Raw genomic sequence first — 17,728 nt, forward strand, 5'->3', positions numbered from 1 at the left:
TATGTTTGTTTTTCTTGGATGCACTTAACATGAGGTAGTTGTCATTCTCAAGGGTGACTAAGGGCCAGATGTAGCAAAAGTAGATTTTGCGACTCGGAAATTGCGACTCGGAGCGACTCGCAATTTCCGAGTCGCAAAACCATATGCAGAATGGTGTCTCAGACACCTTCTGCGAGTCGCTATGGGGTCGCAAAGACCCACCTCATTAATATTAATGAGGTGGGTCGCATTTTGTGACCCCATAGCGAGTCCCTGCACTCACAGGGATGGTGGCCTGCTGAAGACAGCAGACCTCCATGTCTGTGACTGCTTTTTAAATAAAGCAGTTTTTTATTTTTATTTTGCAGCCCGTTTTCCTTAAAGGAAAACAAGTTGCAAAATAAAAAAAATAACGAAACCATTTGGTTTCGGTTTTTCAGAGTAGGCAGTGGTCCACTGGATCACTGCCTGCAATGAAAACCCCTTTTTGGCAACATTCACAAAGGGGAAGGGGTCCCATGGGGACCCCTACCCTTTTGCGAATGGGTTACCACCAGTGTGACACTGGTGGTAACTGCGAATTGCTTTGTGACCGCATTCGCGGTCACAAAGCAATTTAGCATAGCGATGCGAGTCGCAAATAGGAAGGGAACACCCCTTCCTATTTGCGAGTCGCATTCACAATTTGCAAGTTGGTACCGACTCGCAAATTGTGAATGTGCATCGCAAACGGCATTTTGCATGGCGCAAACTGCGATTTTAGCAGTTTGCACCATGCAAAATGCTTTCTACATCTGGCCCTAAATTCTTATTGTCTGTCATGTGTGAATGATGTCTTGGCATGTCCTGAGCATTCCTTGAGTTCTTCATGTTATATGCATTACATGATATGATTCTTTGGATTGGGACATGTAGTACATCTTGGTATTATGGTCACCTTTAGTGTTGTGCTAATATGGTTCAGTGTGGTAGTGTTCCACTCTATGTGCCCATTAGCATGATGTTACCTTTGGTGTGGCCTGTGACACACTGTTCACAGTATGAATAATGAGTGCCCCAACCATTTGGTTTATTCATTATGAACATAGGTATCAGGTCACACTTGGGTTACGATTGCCTCATGAGCATATATTAGTAAGTAACTAGTGCAAACAACATGTCTTGATTCAGCTTACTTATTTGATTAACTCTGGGCAATGTGTGCCTATATGGCAGAAGTTTACCTTTGAGATCATTCCAGCTAACCATTTCCCACCAATTATCATATAGCTTCATGCCATAAGCAGGTGTAATGGCCATGTGCCCAGTAAAAGCACAAGAACTGGAGCAGCAGGGGACACAAGATGATGAGAGTCATAGGGCATAGCATGATGCACAGTGGGGCAACATGGGCTACTGCACCTCAGAGGGATACTGTGCAAAGTGCCTTTCACAAGCAATTAGTAGTGCATTTCAGTGGGCTTCCAAATATTATACATGAGTAAAGCACTTGATATTTGTAGATCAGGGGATCATTGGATAATATATGAGTGAAGGATACAAGGCTGGGGGTGAATTGTGGATAATTTGGGACTGCAGTGGTGTGTAGCATTGGGCATAAATTATGTACAATGTAGAAACATGGTGATACACAATAAGGAAAACATGAGGAAATGCAGTAGGTGACAGTGGATGATGTTTGAGAGATTTGAAATGATCCCATATCATGCATGAGCAGCTGGACAAGGCCATGTTTTCCTCTTCATATTTTGGTACATATAGTCTTCAGCATGGAGGGAGGGGGCGTGGGGTGGCAAAATGGGCAACAAATGGGGCGGGAAAAGGGGCTAAGATGCAGTCTGTGCTAGCTGTGACATAGTGCTTTTTTTGCTTATTGCTGGATGGGAGTAAGGACAGAGGCTTCACAGGGGGAAGGGTGGTTGAGTTTGGGGCAACAAGTACAATAGATGGGACAGCACAGTTTGGAGTAAGCACACAGGCATAGGTGGAGGGAGTAGGGGCAATCATCAACACGGGCAACATGGTGTTGATTCAGCAAAGTGACCACAACATCACTGAGAGAGGGTTGTTCAAATAAAGTATTTAGGGGAGATGGGGTTTCAATGTGTATCTTATTGGTATGTGTACAACTCTGCATGTAACAGTGGCGTAGCAAGGTTGCCATGGGCTTCAATGTGAACTAGAAAAATCAGCCCATATAATTTGACTTGCTAGTACAAAAAAACAATATTTGTGTGTGTGTGTGGGGGGGGGGTGATGGGGTTGAATGTGTGGGTGTACTGCTGTGTATCTGAGTGTTAGAAGTGTTGTGTGTGTAGTCAACAGACAGCCCTACAGACACCCACACTAAAATATTTTCTGGGGGGCACAACAGTGCCTCCGTGAAAATACGCAGGGGCTGCACTGAGTGATACAGCACTACAGTAGCACAGCAGCATTGCAAAAAAATCTTCTTCGTTTGACCCACAATGGCCAAGGGATCCGGGTACCCCAACCCTTCCTTATTTTCCTTCGTTCTTGAGCACAGGGGGATCGAGTTATTGAGACCTAATATGGCAGCTGCACCATTCTATTCATGTTGCAGCTAACCAATGACATTGTATACTTGAGCTCACAGTGCTGGCACTATAGTGTGAAATATCTGTAAACATCAAACCTTACTTTCTCAAAAACAGTTGAACAGAGTTACACCAAAGTGAGCTTTCTGCCAAATTTTTCTTGTAAATACTTTCAATCACTTTGGCTGTAGCTGTGTCCAACTTTACTATGGAAAATTGCATGCCCCCCATTTTCTCAGCCCTGCTTGATGAATCACCCAAAACGTTCCAGGAATATGTTTAGGGGGATGAGACATTTGTTTGGAAAGTTTTGTGAAGATTCAGCAAAAGGCATCAAAGTTATTAGCAAATCAATTTTGTAAGAAAACATGCACCTAACTATAAATACCAGTGGCAACAACCACTGGGAAAATATTATACATATACAAATGTATTTATAGATACACAATTTATATTTATATATTTATATGTACTTATTTATTTATTTATTTATATATTTGACCAATTGTGTGTATTGATATAGATTTCATTAGTTACTATACTCCAGATGTTATGTATGAATATACAAGATTGTACTTGTGGGCTCTTATCTCATACCTTGCATTTGTTGTTTGTCTCATCTCTATGTCTATGGGTGAATAGTATTTAGTAATGTTTGATTGGTGGTGAATACCACGTGACCAAGGCTGCTGTGTCAGCCGAAACGCGTTGTGCTTTGATTAAACTTGGCTTGCACTTGCCTTGAATCCTGAGTGTGCAAATTATTCTTTTTTCCTTTTGTTTTGGTGATTTTATTACCGGCTTGCTCATGCCGGTTTTTTGCACCACCCCTCTCGGGCCACATGAGCTCATTTCGAGCATCTGTTGTTTATATATATATATATATATATATATATATGTATATATATATATATATATATAGGGGTGTATTTAGTCACTGAATTAGAATGGCACCTTTGTAACCTGTGAGCAAGGAGCAGAGGCTCCGAAACGGGTCAAGATTTTTCTTTGTTGGATTTAAAGTAAACGCGCTGGTGATCAAAGAGCAGCAGTACGTTGCTTTGATAACGCCGATGTGTTACGTTGCTGGGAGATGGAAGGGCTCGCTACCCTGCTGCGACTCGCCATTATCAAGAGGCCGGAACCTAGCGGTTCAAAGATAGTATAGAAACATATAAATATACATTTAAATATATATATATATATATATATATATATATATATATATATATATATATATATATATATATAATCCACTTAACCGGGATGTTATGGTTAGGTTCTGAGTTTACTCACACAAAACCTCACAAATTCAGCAGTTAGAGTTATTTCAAGTAAGTATAGCTTGTGCCCTAAGGTAACCATAATTTGCAACCTTGCCATTCTCTGCTAATTATCCCAAATACTACAGCACTCATGACAACTTTTATAACATCAATGAAAATATCAATAAAACATTAGAAGTTAAATTATTGAAGAAAAAACTGTGCATGGTGAGGGCACTAGTTATAGTTACCTTAGGGCGCAAGTTATAGTTACTTGAAATAACTCTAACTGCTGAACCTCTAAGGTTTTGTACAAGTAAATTCAGAACCTAGCTATAACGCCCCTGTAACCTTTGCTTTTTTAAGTATGTATATATATATATATATATATATATATATATATATATATATATATATATATTTACTCATCTTTGTTAATCTATGTTTTGCAGATGATGCTCACTAGTGCTTGGTGCTTGGTGATAAAGGCTTCTTCCACATGGGTGCGTAAGCACCTGTATCACATTTTGCAAAAGGTCTTTCATCAGAGAGATCCCAGTGAAGGCACTTTGGGGCGTATACAAAGTAAAACCAATTAATTTAGCAGCTACGGTCCAATGTTCTTCAGAATCATAATGTTCTTTAGTATTTGGCATGTTCCACTTCTTATTCACTCACACTGTAGGCTTACAAGGTTTCATTTAGGTATGCCAATGCATTTATATATATTACAGAGCACTTCTCTCTGACATGTGTCACTGCAGTTAATTCGAACTGCAACCAGCCAGGACCCAATGGTGCTCTCTGGAGTCATATATTTTAGTTATACATTTGGGTGTATATAACTTCCACACTATAGGTGCATGCCATGCAACAACTTTCTATAGCCTTCCTGGAAAGTGAATTAAGCCAATTGTGTTTGACCAATTTTACAATATGTTGTTTTGGGGGAAAAGTACATGTGCTGAGACACTGAATGACAGTGTAATAGCACAAAGAGTCTCAATGCCACCAAAACCATTCTAGTAAAAGTGGGCCGATCACTATAAATATATTTTATTCCTTGTAGTTGAGTTTGAATTTCTTGGAAAAGCCTTTTCTTCCAGCTGCCAAAAATCTAGTGGCTTCCACAGTGTATAATGCCAATAATATGGTACTGATCATCAGGAAAGAGATAAAAACTTTTCACTGGTGTTAAATCTGTGCTGCTTTCTGATCACCAAAGGAGGAATGTATTTCGGTAGATAGATATACCAGGATGTAGCAACATTTATCACTCATTTCCAGGGACATAGCTTCAGGAGAGGTGTTTGGGGTGTTACACCCCCTAATAAATGTATTTTCTGGCAAATAGTTGGTTACAGGTGCTTTCAGTCGTGTGTGGGGAGGTGTCTGTCGGATTTCACCAGGAATTTTTACATAAAAACAGATAAAAACGTATAGGCACTCAGTTTTGAAAGTCTTCAAAAATGTTGGCTATTTTACAAAATATTGGGGCAGATTTATGAGCTCCTAGTGCCCCCTTGAGCCACATTAGCATCATTTGTTTTACCTCAAAGTGGCCCAACAAGGCTAAAATCGCTGCACCAAATTTACAAAGTGGCGCAATGCATGCATTGTGCCACTTTGTAACCATTTGCACTACGTTATGTCTGCACCAGGCATTATGTACCCAAAGGGGGCATTCCCCCGTTAGGGGAGGCTGAACAAATGGCACAAAGAAATCTAAGAGATTCTCAGAGCAGGCATTAAAAGGAGGCACACTATTGTTTACAATGGGCCTCAATGGGCTTTGCAGGATTAGCGTAAACATTTTTTTACTCTACTCCTGCAAAGCTCCGAACTAGCTTCACAAATGTTGACGCTAGTTCCCCTATCTACCGCCACGGTGTACCTTATCTTAGACACCGGGCACACATGATGGTGTTTAGTGGACGCAAGAAAAGTGGTGCTGCACTGGGTGCAGCGCCACTTTTCTTAAATCTGTCCCATTGTGTTTTCTCTCTCTTACTACCCCTGCCAATCCACATTCGTCTTCCTTTCCACCACCCTTTTAGCCCCTCTCATGTGCCCTGCTTGTTGTATTTGTTGAAAAGTCTGAAGCTCACGCCCCCAATCTTACTGACCAAGCTACGACCCTGCTCATTTCGTGCTAACTGAGGGCGTGATTCACAAATGTGAACTTACACATTTGTATAAGTTTACACTTTTTCATTATTCACAAAACTGCATTTTAATAGAAAGTTTATGAGTGAAGGGACTCCACAGTCTGGAGAACTCTGCACACAGAAAGATGAAGTAAGCCATATAAGCAGTATAAGTCTACCTTTGTGAATCAGGCCCCAACTGTTGTCTTTGTGCAGTAATGCCTTATCAGCATTTAGAAAAAGATGGTTAACTTGCCACATCTGAAAGGCTACCTGGCCTTTTTGTAAAGATTGAAGTACAAACTATACGTAATAATGTTCTTTGCTAACTATGTATAGGTTGCAGATTAGCTCCCACTTCTGCGCTCTCAGCGTTCACCAGTTGAATGCATGCTGAGATAGATCACTCTCTCCACATTATTGCAACCAGCTATCACTGAGTAGTGAGATGCAGTCTTTGGCTTTCTCTCTCCCACACACACATATACACACAGACACAAAATTCTAAGACACTCGGATACCATTGAATGGACAAAGCACGCAAATACCCCTCCTCTCTTTGCCCAGGGGCAACAATGCACACACTCCACTTGCTGTTGGTCAGAAGGTACAACACACACATTGATGCAGCAAATTTCCCTGTGCACAAAAGAACACATCCTACACCACCCCCCAAAGCATCATGCAGCTCCCTTAGCACAGACAGATAAATGAGCTGCCAAATTACTATCACTCCTGCACCAACCGCTATTCACTACTCCTGTTCCCAGTTCCAAACATACAGCACATATTTCATGCACAACAACAACTTTCCTCCAGTTGCCTGATAATACTTAAACACAGCAGGGAAAAACTTCAAACAAGCACAAGCCATGCTCAGCACACTCAGACACAACACCTTCATTAATGCTTACAACCACGGGTCTTAGACACACAAAATCACTACGTTTTGTCAGTTTAAGCTACCGTTGTATTACTACCATGTTTTATGAACGTGTTGGTTTTTCACACCATTAATGTCCAAGTTGTTATTTAATAGAAAAACGTGAAAGACGTTTCTGATAACATTGTTTGCCTTTGTATGCGTTAACAACAATACAAGGTACTCTAAAACTGAATAGGCACATTACGAAATGCTACTGCTCGTGGTGTTATGCTTTGCCAACAAGATGTGTGCTTTGCCATGATAAACAACATTATAGAGTTCATAACATTCCTGTGGCTTACGTGGTGTATCCTGGAGTGTGAGAACGGGACTTACCTCTGAAACTGTCGTATCAAATGTGTTTACTTTGTTTTTGAGTGCAAGTGTAATTCTTTCTGTGATAAACAGGTACAAACACGTGAAGTGAAAGAATATGCTGGGCAGAGCCATGGGACCGAGAATGACAGTGCAGACATAAAAACATGAAACTTAAGGAGGCATAGGAGTGAAAACATGGGAGACGAGACCAGCAGAGAAAGACACATCTAGAAATACAGATCATAGACCGATAAATAGAAATGCATTGGCAAAGCCATCAGGTTTTGCTTCTGTGTAGTGCACACGTGTTCACGATGTATAATATCCATGCACCCATGGACAGAGATGACACATACATGCAAATATGCAGACGGGACATCCTACCTACAAACATCCATTTTCACTTGAGCTATCGCACCTTTTGTCACCCATACACACAGATTAGCGGATGCAGAGACACCAATGCATGTACACCTACACGTACCCTTACACACAGACCACATGACAATCTATTATTCGTATTTTTACAGGAAGCGACGTGTTTTATTTTATATAATTGTGGACAGCCATGCCTGCCAATTTCAGCTACTCTAAGGCGATCCTATAGCACTAGGTGTGGATAGAGAGTTGAAAGTAGTAATCAGGAGAGAGAAAATGAGAAGGGAGTCTTGTAAGTGAGCAGCAGTATTTTGGTCACAAATGCTTAACATAACAATATACGATACTTAGGACATATATAGGTAACTAAAGCGTACTATAAAAATATAAAACATGAAAGGCAACAATAATAACCTAACTCTTCACATTCTCTAAGTGGGAAATTAAGTAAGACAATTGTCAGCATGACTAGAAATGCAGTAATGCACTGGGTAGCGAACACCTTTTCTTCTTGTCTCAGCAGATGACTCTGAAGAGCTGCTTTGAAGTCCTGGGCCGTATTAAAATTAAACCTCGAGCGCACTATGCCCGTTTGTTCCATGGCGCTCCTTTCAATAGGTGTATCTGACGTGGACCACGGCGGTGCACCCTATTATGATGAATGTTTCCACGGAAGGCGTGAAGTCGCACCAGCCCGGAGCACGGAATGGCTGCTCACAAGCTCCTCTGTGTTTCACATTGCAGGAGGCTGCCCAACAAGAGGGGAAAGTGGTAAGGATGACCAGACGTCCCGGTTTTCCCAGCCCTGGTTTTCATAGGGCTGTCCCAGTGCCCGACATTTTGTTAATTTGAAATAAATGTCCCGGATTTTGGGACAAAGGTCAGGTCAACCTGCCAATCAAAAGTGAAAGATTTGCTCTACTTTCACATGCAACTCTAGAGTCTTAAATACTTCTGCTGCCTGCTCTCCTGTGTGTATGTATATATATGTAGTGTGTGTATATACACGCACACACTCTTTTACAGGACAGGCCAGATGGAAAAGTGAGACTAAAGGCGTTAGTCCTACTTTTATGTTTAACCTGTCCCAGTGTATTTCTTTTCAAAATCTAGTCACCTTAGAAAGAAGTCCCCCCCCAGATGTGTTGCGGTAACTTGGGTTTGATTTCAGCTTATGTGGAATGTGACCATGTCAGATTCCACTATAATGCTTGTGTGTGTTTGTTCCATTGAGAATGTTACACTTTGAATTGAGGGAACCGGTGCCCTGGCATACGAGGACGGTTGGGATGTTTCTTCTGTGCAATACAACCAAATAAACTATCCATACCTCCAAATTGTCTGCTGCTATGTTAAATTTATGGAAATGAGCCCACTTTAATGTGGAAACCAAGGATAAATTGAAGAGGAGAACACATCTGTACACCCTTCTTTACTATTAGTGCTCATCTATGAAAACTGACGAAAGATTTGCTGACAGAAGCTTTGCCCTCAGATAGCAAAGATGTGGCTGACTTTTCACCCAAATATAAACTGTGAGGTATGAGTATAATTCATTATCTTACTTGCTGTTTAGATATTCACCGTACAGGCAGAGTCATGCATTTGCTGGGAGGAGCATGCACATAGTTGCCAGGAAACACATTTTTACCATTCCTCTTAGCAACACCTTCACCGGAGAAGGAGCGTGCGCACAGCTACCTACCTTTTTGACTGGAAAATACTTTGACAAGCCCTACTCATCCCAGGAAACCTATGCATTGTGACAATGGGGCGGCCATTTTGAAAACTTGGGATTGTCTTCATTGATAGTTATTGGTAATACGGAGACCTCAGCTATGGGCATGCCCTATTGCTTACAAATCTTAAATATCAATATATCAACTGGCAAATCTGCTTGCCTGTTTAATTAAAGTCACTGTGACAGGCATGTCCCATTGCTTATACTTTATAAACTGCTACTGTGTTACAGCAGTGGATATGTAGAAGTAACTTGTCGGACACCTCACTTTTCCGCAAATTCCAGGAAGGGTGTATCAGTGATAAACACAGTTGTTGACTTAAAAGAAGTTCTTAATGTGGTGACACACACTTGTTGACATAAAATAAGTTCTTAGTGTGGTAAAACACTTCTGTGATGCACACATACCATATATGCATAAGTTTCACAATTTAGCTGTGATGTGCACACATTGTACAAGTGATATGCTAATTTTCTTGACATGTTTAATGACTCTCGAAGATTGTGCAGTTTAACTCAAAAGTTAGCAGCATATTTCAGCACATACATTACAGATGCAGCAACAATCTTCTGTACATAATTGAGTATATATTACTGTTTTTCTTTGTCACTTGTTACTATGCAGAATGTGACTGCACCTCCATTTTTATTGTCAAGTCCTGGAGAACCACCTATCAAGTAGAATAAGTGGAAAACATTTTTGAAGGGTAAGCTGGAGTTTGTGGCATTTCTCTGAGTGCAGAGAGAACAGCACAGCTGCTTCACTGTCTTGGTTTTGAAGAACAGGAAGTCTGATCACCTACCAGATGTACCAGACTGTGAAGCCATATATCTAATTGAGTATGAAACCTGTATACAAATATTAGACTTACATTAGCTACTAAAAGTGAGTATTATACTTGAATGTTATCATTTTGGCAAGAGAGTGCAAATGGATCTGGGTCTATAGAGAATTATCTAACAGAACTTAACAATTAGGGGCAGATTTCAGAGCACCTAGCGCCTCCTTGTGCCACATCAGCATCATTTTCTTTTACAGTAATGTGGCCCAACACGGCCAAAATTGCCATGCCAGATTTACAAAGCAGCGCAATGCCCTTTGTGCTACAATATGCCTGCCCCAGGCATAATGTACACAAAGGGGGTGTTTCCCCATTAGCGTGGCCAAAAAAATGGTTATTTGCTTCTTTTTTGTTCAGCACTTTTAATGCCTGCTCTGAGCAGGCATTAAAAGGAGGCATGCCATTGGTTTCAATGGGCCTCAGTAGGCTTTTCAGGATTAGCGCCAATATTTTTTACGCTAATCCTGCAAAGCTCTGAACTAGTGGCAACAATATGATGCTAGTTTCCCTAACTACCACCATGGTACGCTGTATCTTGGATACGGTGAACACTCATGGTGGCTTTAGAGGGGCACTGAGGGGCACAATAAAAGTGGTGCTGCACTAGGTGCAGCGCCACTTTTCTTAAATCAGGACCTTAGCATCTTCATGTAGGTTTGGTGCCTTGTTGGATGAACATATCAGAGACCAATTCATGTTAGAATGCAACATAAAGGAACTGCATGATGAACTCTGGTTAAGAGAGGAGCCCACTCTTGAAGATATGCTGCTGGTAGACAAGAAAATTGAGCATTCTATGAAGTGTTGTTGAAGTAATGGAGCGAGATACTACCAAGAATGTAGATGTTGTTGAAGAAGAGAGAAAAAGGAGACTTAACTTACTCAAGGAACAGATAAACAGACTTAAATGAATAACATGTGTTTCAGGTGTGCTAAGGTGGGTCATTTTGCTAATGACAAGACATGTTCTGCCCTCAAAGTGGTTCGTTTATATTGCAAGAAAATGGGACATTTTCATTGGTCTTTTGGATGAAAAAATTTAAACAGAAAGTACATGAGTTGGATGTGTGTGACAGTGAGGAACGTGAAAGTCCTGACTTTGAATGTGGTCAGATAGTTTTGCAGGTTGCAGACAAAAGGGATGCAGGTCCACATGACTATATTGAGGTTGTGCCACATTCTGCACGTCTCTTACAGCCGTAGGCTGCAGTACTTGGAGGGACACCTGGTTTCTTAATGGTTCTGGACTGGCCAAAATAAGGGTGACCCCTTATAGTAGCCACAGTGCTGCCGACTGGGAAAAACGCCAAGGCAGACCGTACCCTCCACAAGGATTCCCAGAGGAAAAAACCCAAGAAATGGGAACAAAAACCTCTAACACAGGAACCCCTGAAAATCAGGGAAGGGCCGCGGTGGTTCAGGCGTCCCGAAACGCGGACTGCCGGCCTGACTGTGGCCCACAAAAGGGACACTGCGGTAGTCTGTGATGTCACAGTAGGCTCCTTCCCCAAGGTCCCAAGCTTGTCTGGGAAAAGATCAAAGAAACTGCAAATCAAACTGGGAGCATGGATCGAAGAAGCATCTTCCCAAGAACAGTCATTGAGGGGATAACCTTTACAGTGAATCAAGAATTGAAGTTTGTTCCTAAAAATGCGTGAATCACAGATCTCCTGTTCCTCCTATTCACGATGGCCATCCACAGAAAGAGGAGGAGGACATTGACAGCGCCTATGATACGGATCAGGAACAAAAGGCTTCAGTTGTGACACATGAAACACAGGATTCACTTTCCAAGTCTGAGGCAAACATAGTCGAACAGCAAATGGATTCAGTAATTGGAGTATCCAGAAAGGACCACAAAAGCGGGGTTTGAATTTGTTCTGAGAAAAACGGAAGTGCAGAAATCTGGAAGAAAGCCATACTTTGTCACCTGGCTGGTAAGATGGTGTCGACCGATGTCAGCTATCAGCCCTTCTTTTCATAGTATGTTTAGAAGCCAAAAGAGTGGTTCAAACCAGGTAATAAATATGGCAGTCACCAAACAAATGAGGTGACCACAGTAACTGAAGGAGGTGCACAAAGTACTGTTGGAAACGTCTTGGGATGGAAGCCGTAGGTGGAAAAAAAAGGTGTTGATGCTGTTGCACTATGCACCGTGTTTTTATCAGAAAACTCAGCTAAAGAAAGGAAGTCTGACCAGTTGCTTTGTGTGGCATTACGGAAACACATAAATACTGTTGAAGTTCCTGATTCAAGCGTTGAGTTTGACCATTAGTCTGTGGGTGAAATCCTGATGAAAGGGAGGCATCTATGTTTAATGAGGTACAAAAAGCCTTACAAAAACGTGACACACATTGGGGTCCCAAATTATTACGTGTGGAAGACCATGTAGATGAAAGTCATCTTGCATGAAAATGTGGTTCATTTCTTTGGCTGTAGGCAATTTCTTTAAGGCTGTGAAATGCACCATCTTGATAAATGAATCAACCATTACCACAATGACCTGATTCCCTGAAGAAGAAGAGGGTAACGAACATATGAAATATGTAGACAGGGTGTGCAATGGAGCAGAGGGAACAGGCAGGGGCATCAATAATCTGGCTGACTTGGTCGGTGGTGTCTTGGTTTGAGCACATACAGGGCAAGATGTTACATAGGATTCGGCATCGGTCTTAAGTGTAGGCCACCAAATAGAATGTAAGAACAACTCCTGTGTTTTCCTGATTCCACGATGTCCAGCCACAGGTGAATCATGGCACATCTGTAAAGCCTCGGTCTGTACTTTCTTGGTTGGCAAAAATAAAGTGTTGTGATGATAGAAGTAGTCCCGATTATTTTGTAATTGAGGACTCAAGATATTCTATTCTTCCAGTGGAAGATATTAGTATTCTGTCTCAACACAATCAAGAAAGGACTGGGTAACCCCGATGATTCGACTAGGGTATATTATTTTTGGAGAGGAAGTGTTAGCGCTTTCTGGATAGCGACAAGATAATGCATCAGCCACTAAGTTCTGAGATCCAGGAATGTAGGTCACTACAAAGTCATATTGGCTGAAAAAGAAAGCCCATCTTACCTGCCGGCTATTTTGACACTGAAAATTTCTGAGACATTGTAGATTACGGTGATCAGTTCTTGCTTCGAACGGTTCTTTGGTGCCTATTGGGAAATGTCTCCATTCTTTACAGGCAGTCTTGCTAACACAGAAAAATTGCGTTCGGCTTCTGTCAGTATGTGAGATAAGTAAAAGACAGGATGTTCCAAGCCATCGTCTTCTTGTTTTTGAAGTAAGACTGCACCAATAGTTCTCTCTGGGTTGTCAGTGACCAATATAAGCATCTTAGTTGTATCCAGGGGCCGTAAGATAGGAGCTTGGATAAAGGCTTGTTTCAGATTTTGAAAGGCCTTCTCTGCACATTCAGTCCAACCAAATCCCTTCTTCAGATTTTATCCTTTGATGGTCTGGGTGATAAAACTTTGTTTGATGGGCAAAGTCTTGCATGAATTGCCGATAGAAGTTGGAAAGACCGAGGAAACATTGGGGTTCCTTAATAGAAGAGGTAGAGGGCCAATCCAAAATGGCTTGTACTTTGTCTGAATCCATAGCTATTCCAGTCTGATTGATGCAGAACCCCAAGATACTGTACTTCTGTTTTGTTAAATTCACATTTTTCAGGTTTGCAGCATAACTGATTCTGTCTGAGTCTTTCCAAAACCTGAAGTACATGTTCAGTATGTTGTTCAAGTATGCAAGAATATACATGAATGTTGCCAAGATATATCACCACACTGTGATTCAATAAATCAGAAAACACGGAGTCCATGAATTGTTGGAATATTGAGGGTGTGTTTGTTAAACCAAATGGCATGACTCAGTATTCATAATGACCTAATGAATATGAAAAGATGTTTTCCATTCATCTCCTTCCTTGACACGTAAGAGATGATAGGCACCCCCCAAATCCAATTTAGTAAACCTCTTGGCACCTTGGACTGCATCAAGTATATCCCTAATAAGGGGCAAGGGATATCGATCCTTGATGGTTATCTTGTTCAGTCCACGAAAGTCAACACAGGGATGCAGATATTTTTATTTTTTTGGAACAAAAAAAGAGGAGCCCCAGCAGGAGATGAACAGGGGGCGATTAAACCATGATGTTGGTTATCATCTAGATATTCCTTTAGTACCTTCTTTTCTTGTTCGGTCAATGAATACATCCATCCAAATAGAACCACTTCTCCCAGAATTAAAGGAAGGGCGCAGCCATATACCCGATGTGGAGGTAAAACAGGTTTGCTATGCTTCTAGAAGACACCGCAGTATTCTTGATCACAACTTGGTCCTCCCTGTATCATGTTAATAGAGCAGTTTGTATCTTTGGAAGAAAGGATTAAACTTTAGGGAACCACTAAGAGTTCGTGGAATAACAGTTCTGTTGGCAAAACTGTGATGATAAAGATATTGTTCTTGTTTCCCGATTAATATATGGGTTGTGCCGAGTCAGCCAGGGAATTCCTAATATCATGGTATGATTGGGAGAGGATATTAAATCAAAGGTAATGTGTTTCTGATGTCTTCCAAAATGCAGACAGAGGGTGCGTGTAGTACCCAAAACTGGTCCTGAGGTTAGTGGGGAACCATCTACTGTGTGAACTTGTTCTGGCATCTCTTTAGGAACTCATGGTATACGTATTTCTTTGGCCCAAATCTCCTCCAAATATATCCTGCTGGCTCCACAATCCAATAATGCTTATATCTGCTCTTCTTGATTCTGGGAACACTGTACAGTAATGGACAGTATAAACAGAGTTATGTTATTCTCTTTGGAGGAACATATTGAAGGTAAGCGTACTCCTCCTGTCCCCTTCCTCCTCACAGGGGGCGGGAGCTGGTGTTTCCCAAAGGTCTGGAAGGACGGACAGGACACATTATGATCAATTGACCAGATTCGCCACAATAAAGACAAAGGCCCTTTCCTCGCGTATCTTCTCTTTCTGATTCAGATAAAGGACCACAGATTAGGTCTATCTGGATGGTTACTTCTTCTGTAGATTTATTCGCCTCAGAATGGACTTTGTCAGAATGACGGGCTGTGGAATGGGGTAATCCAGAATGATAATTAATCAAGTCTTTTGCCTTTCCATCTCACGTTTTTGTAACCGATACTCTATGTTCAATCCTTGATCCATCAGTTCTTTCAGGAATCCTAATTGAGTGGAAGTGACCAATTCATCCTTTATTCTCAGTCCTCAGCGAAACAGGGTTGCAAAAGTGCGTTCTACCCAAGTGGTCTTGGCTGCTAACTGTTCAAATCTGGTTATGTACTGCAATACATCCTGATTGCCTTGCTGTATCTCGCATAATGCTTCTTCAGCAGCAGCCTCCAACCCAGGTCATTCAAACAACTTTTTAAAGAGTTTAAGAAAGGCAGGATAATTGGATAATACAGGATCCTCAGCTGATACCAAGGGGGTTGCCCAAGTTAAGAGGGGCCGGACAAGGCACTGATTAAATAACCCACCTTGGCTTTGTCAGATGAAATTTGGAAGAGTAGAAAGGCAAAGAAGACTGTCAAAGAGTCAAGAAATTATTTTACTTTATGATCATCTCCGGAATATCGTGGTGTTGAGGTGGACACAGGAGGTATATCCATAGGTCGAGAAGTCAAGGCTTGCCGTAGTGCAGCATTCTCAGCACACAGTTGTTGTATTTCATGGGTTTGTTGTTGCACAGTATGAAGCATGGACTGTGCATTCTCTATGACATCATCATGTGGTCCCTCCACGGTCTTCACGCAACGCTGATTCTTTTGGCATTGCAATCTGTCATTTTCTGCACATCTCTTACTGCCATAGGCTCCAGTACTTGGAGGGACGCTTGGTTTCTTACTGGTTCTGGACTGGCCAAGATAAGGGCGACCCCTTCTAGTAGCCATGGTACTGCTGACTGGAAAAAACACCAAGGCAGACTGTACCCTGCAGAAGGAGTCCCAGAGGAAAAAACCCAAGTAATGGGAAAAAAACCCTCTATCACATGAACTCCTGAAAAATAGGGAAAAAACAATGAAAAAAGGCAAAAAATAGAGGTCAAAACTGCAGGGAAGAAGCAGGAGCAAATAGAAAACTGGAAACAGGAGCGAGGATCACCACCAAGTTGGAAGTGTTTGCAACACAAAGAAAGAAGGAACTGTAGTGCTTTTACACAATTAAACTGGAAGTGACAAAACAGGAACAATTAATGACACCATCTTGGATTGGGAAAGGCAACATACAAGTAAATGGGAAGAAAAGCCAAGTAGAAAAAGAAAGACACAATGCATACTGGGAAGACAACTACGACAAAAGAAGACAATATGGAGACCCAAGAAGAAAGAAGACAAGAAGAAAGACGACAAAGAAGAAACAGAATGAAAAAGAACTGAGTAGGTAAGTGAGGGTAAGGTCAGGGAGGTTGCCAGTGCCCAATGCGCGAACAGAGCTCGAAACAAGACTCCTGGATCGCATTGCGGTATGAAAATGCAGGCTGATAACAAAAGACTGGCCGCTGTGGATCCGGCGTCACCAGACGTGGACTGCCGGCCTGACCATGGCTCGCAAAAGGGACGCCGCAGTAGTCTGCAGCATCACAGGTTGAAGGAAAAAGAAACTACAGTTTTTTTGGCTCTGGGTTCAAAATTACAATTGTTGCAAATGAGTTCTATGGTGACAAACGTAAAGTAAAAGTAAGATACCTCAAATCCTGAATTAAACTTTGTGCATATGTGGAGAGCCTATAGAGTTACATGGTTATTTTGTAGAGCTGGTTGAGTATGAACAATGCTATACATCCAGTAAAGTGTATGTATCAAAGAAAGGTGATAGCATAATAAGTTGGATACATCAAAGATAGTTGGGTGGATCCTAACAGCATTCCTCCTATCATTGTGAGGAAAAATCATAGTGTGTGTGAAATCTGTACTGATGCAAGTTTTCAAGGTATATTAACCCCTTTGCTGCCAGGCCTTTTCCTCCTCCTGTGCCAAGCCTTTTTTTGGCTATTTGGGGCAGTTCGCGCTTAGGCCCTCATAACTTTTTGTTCACATAAGCTACCCACGCCAAATTTGCGTCCTTTTTTTCCAACATCCTAGGAATTCTAGAGGTACCCAGACTTTGTTGGTTCCCCAGAAGGAGGCCAAGAAATTAGCCAAAATACAGTGAAAATTTCATTTTTTTCAAAAAAATTGGAAAAAGGGGCTGCAGAATAAGGCTTGTGTTTTTTTTCCTGAAAATGGCATCAACAAAGGGTTTGCGATACTAAAATCACCAGCTTCCCAGCTTTCAGGATCAGGCAGACTTGAATCAGAAAACCCAATTTTTCAACACAATTTTGCCATTTTACTGGGACATACCCCATTTTTACGATTTTTTGTGCTTTCAGCCTCCTTCCAGTCAGTGATAGAAATGGGCATTAAACCGATGCTGGATCCCAGAAACCGAAACATTTCTGAAAAGTAGATCAAATTATGAATTCAGCAAGGGGTAATTTATGTAGATCCTACAAGGGTTTCCTGCAGAAAATAACAACTGAAAAAATAA

This window comes from Pleurodeles waltl, chromosome 8 (assembly GCF_031143425.1).
Source record: "Pleurodeles waltl isolate 20211129_DDA chromosome 8, aPleWal1.hap1.20221129, whole genome shotgun sequence".
Lineage (NCBI taxonomy): Eukaryota > Metazoa > Chordata > Amphibia > Caudata > Salamandridae > Pleurodeles > Pleurodeles waltl.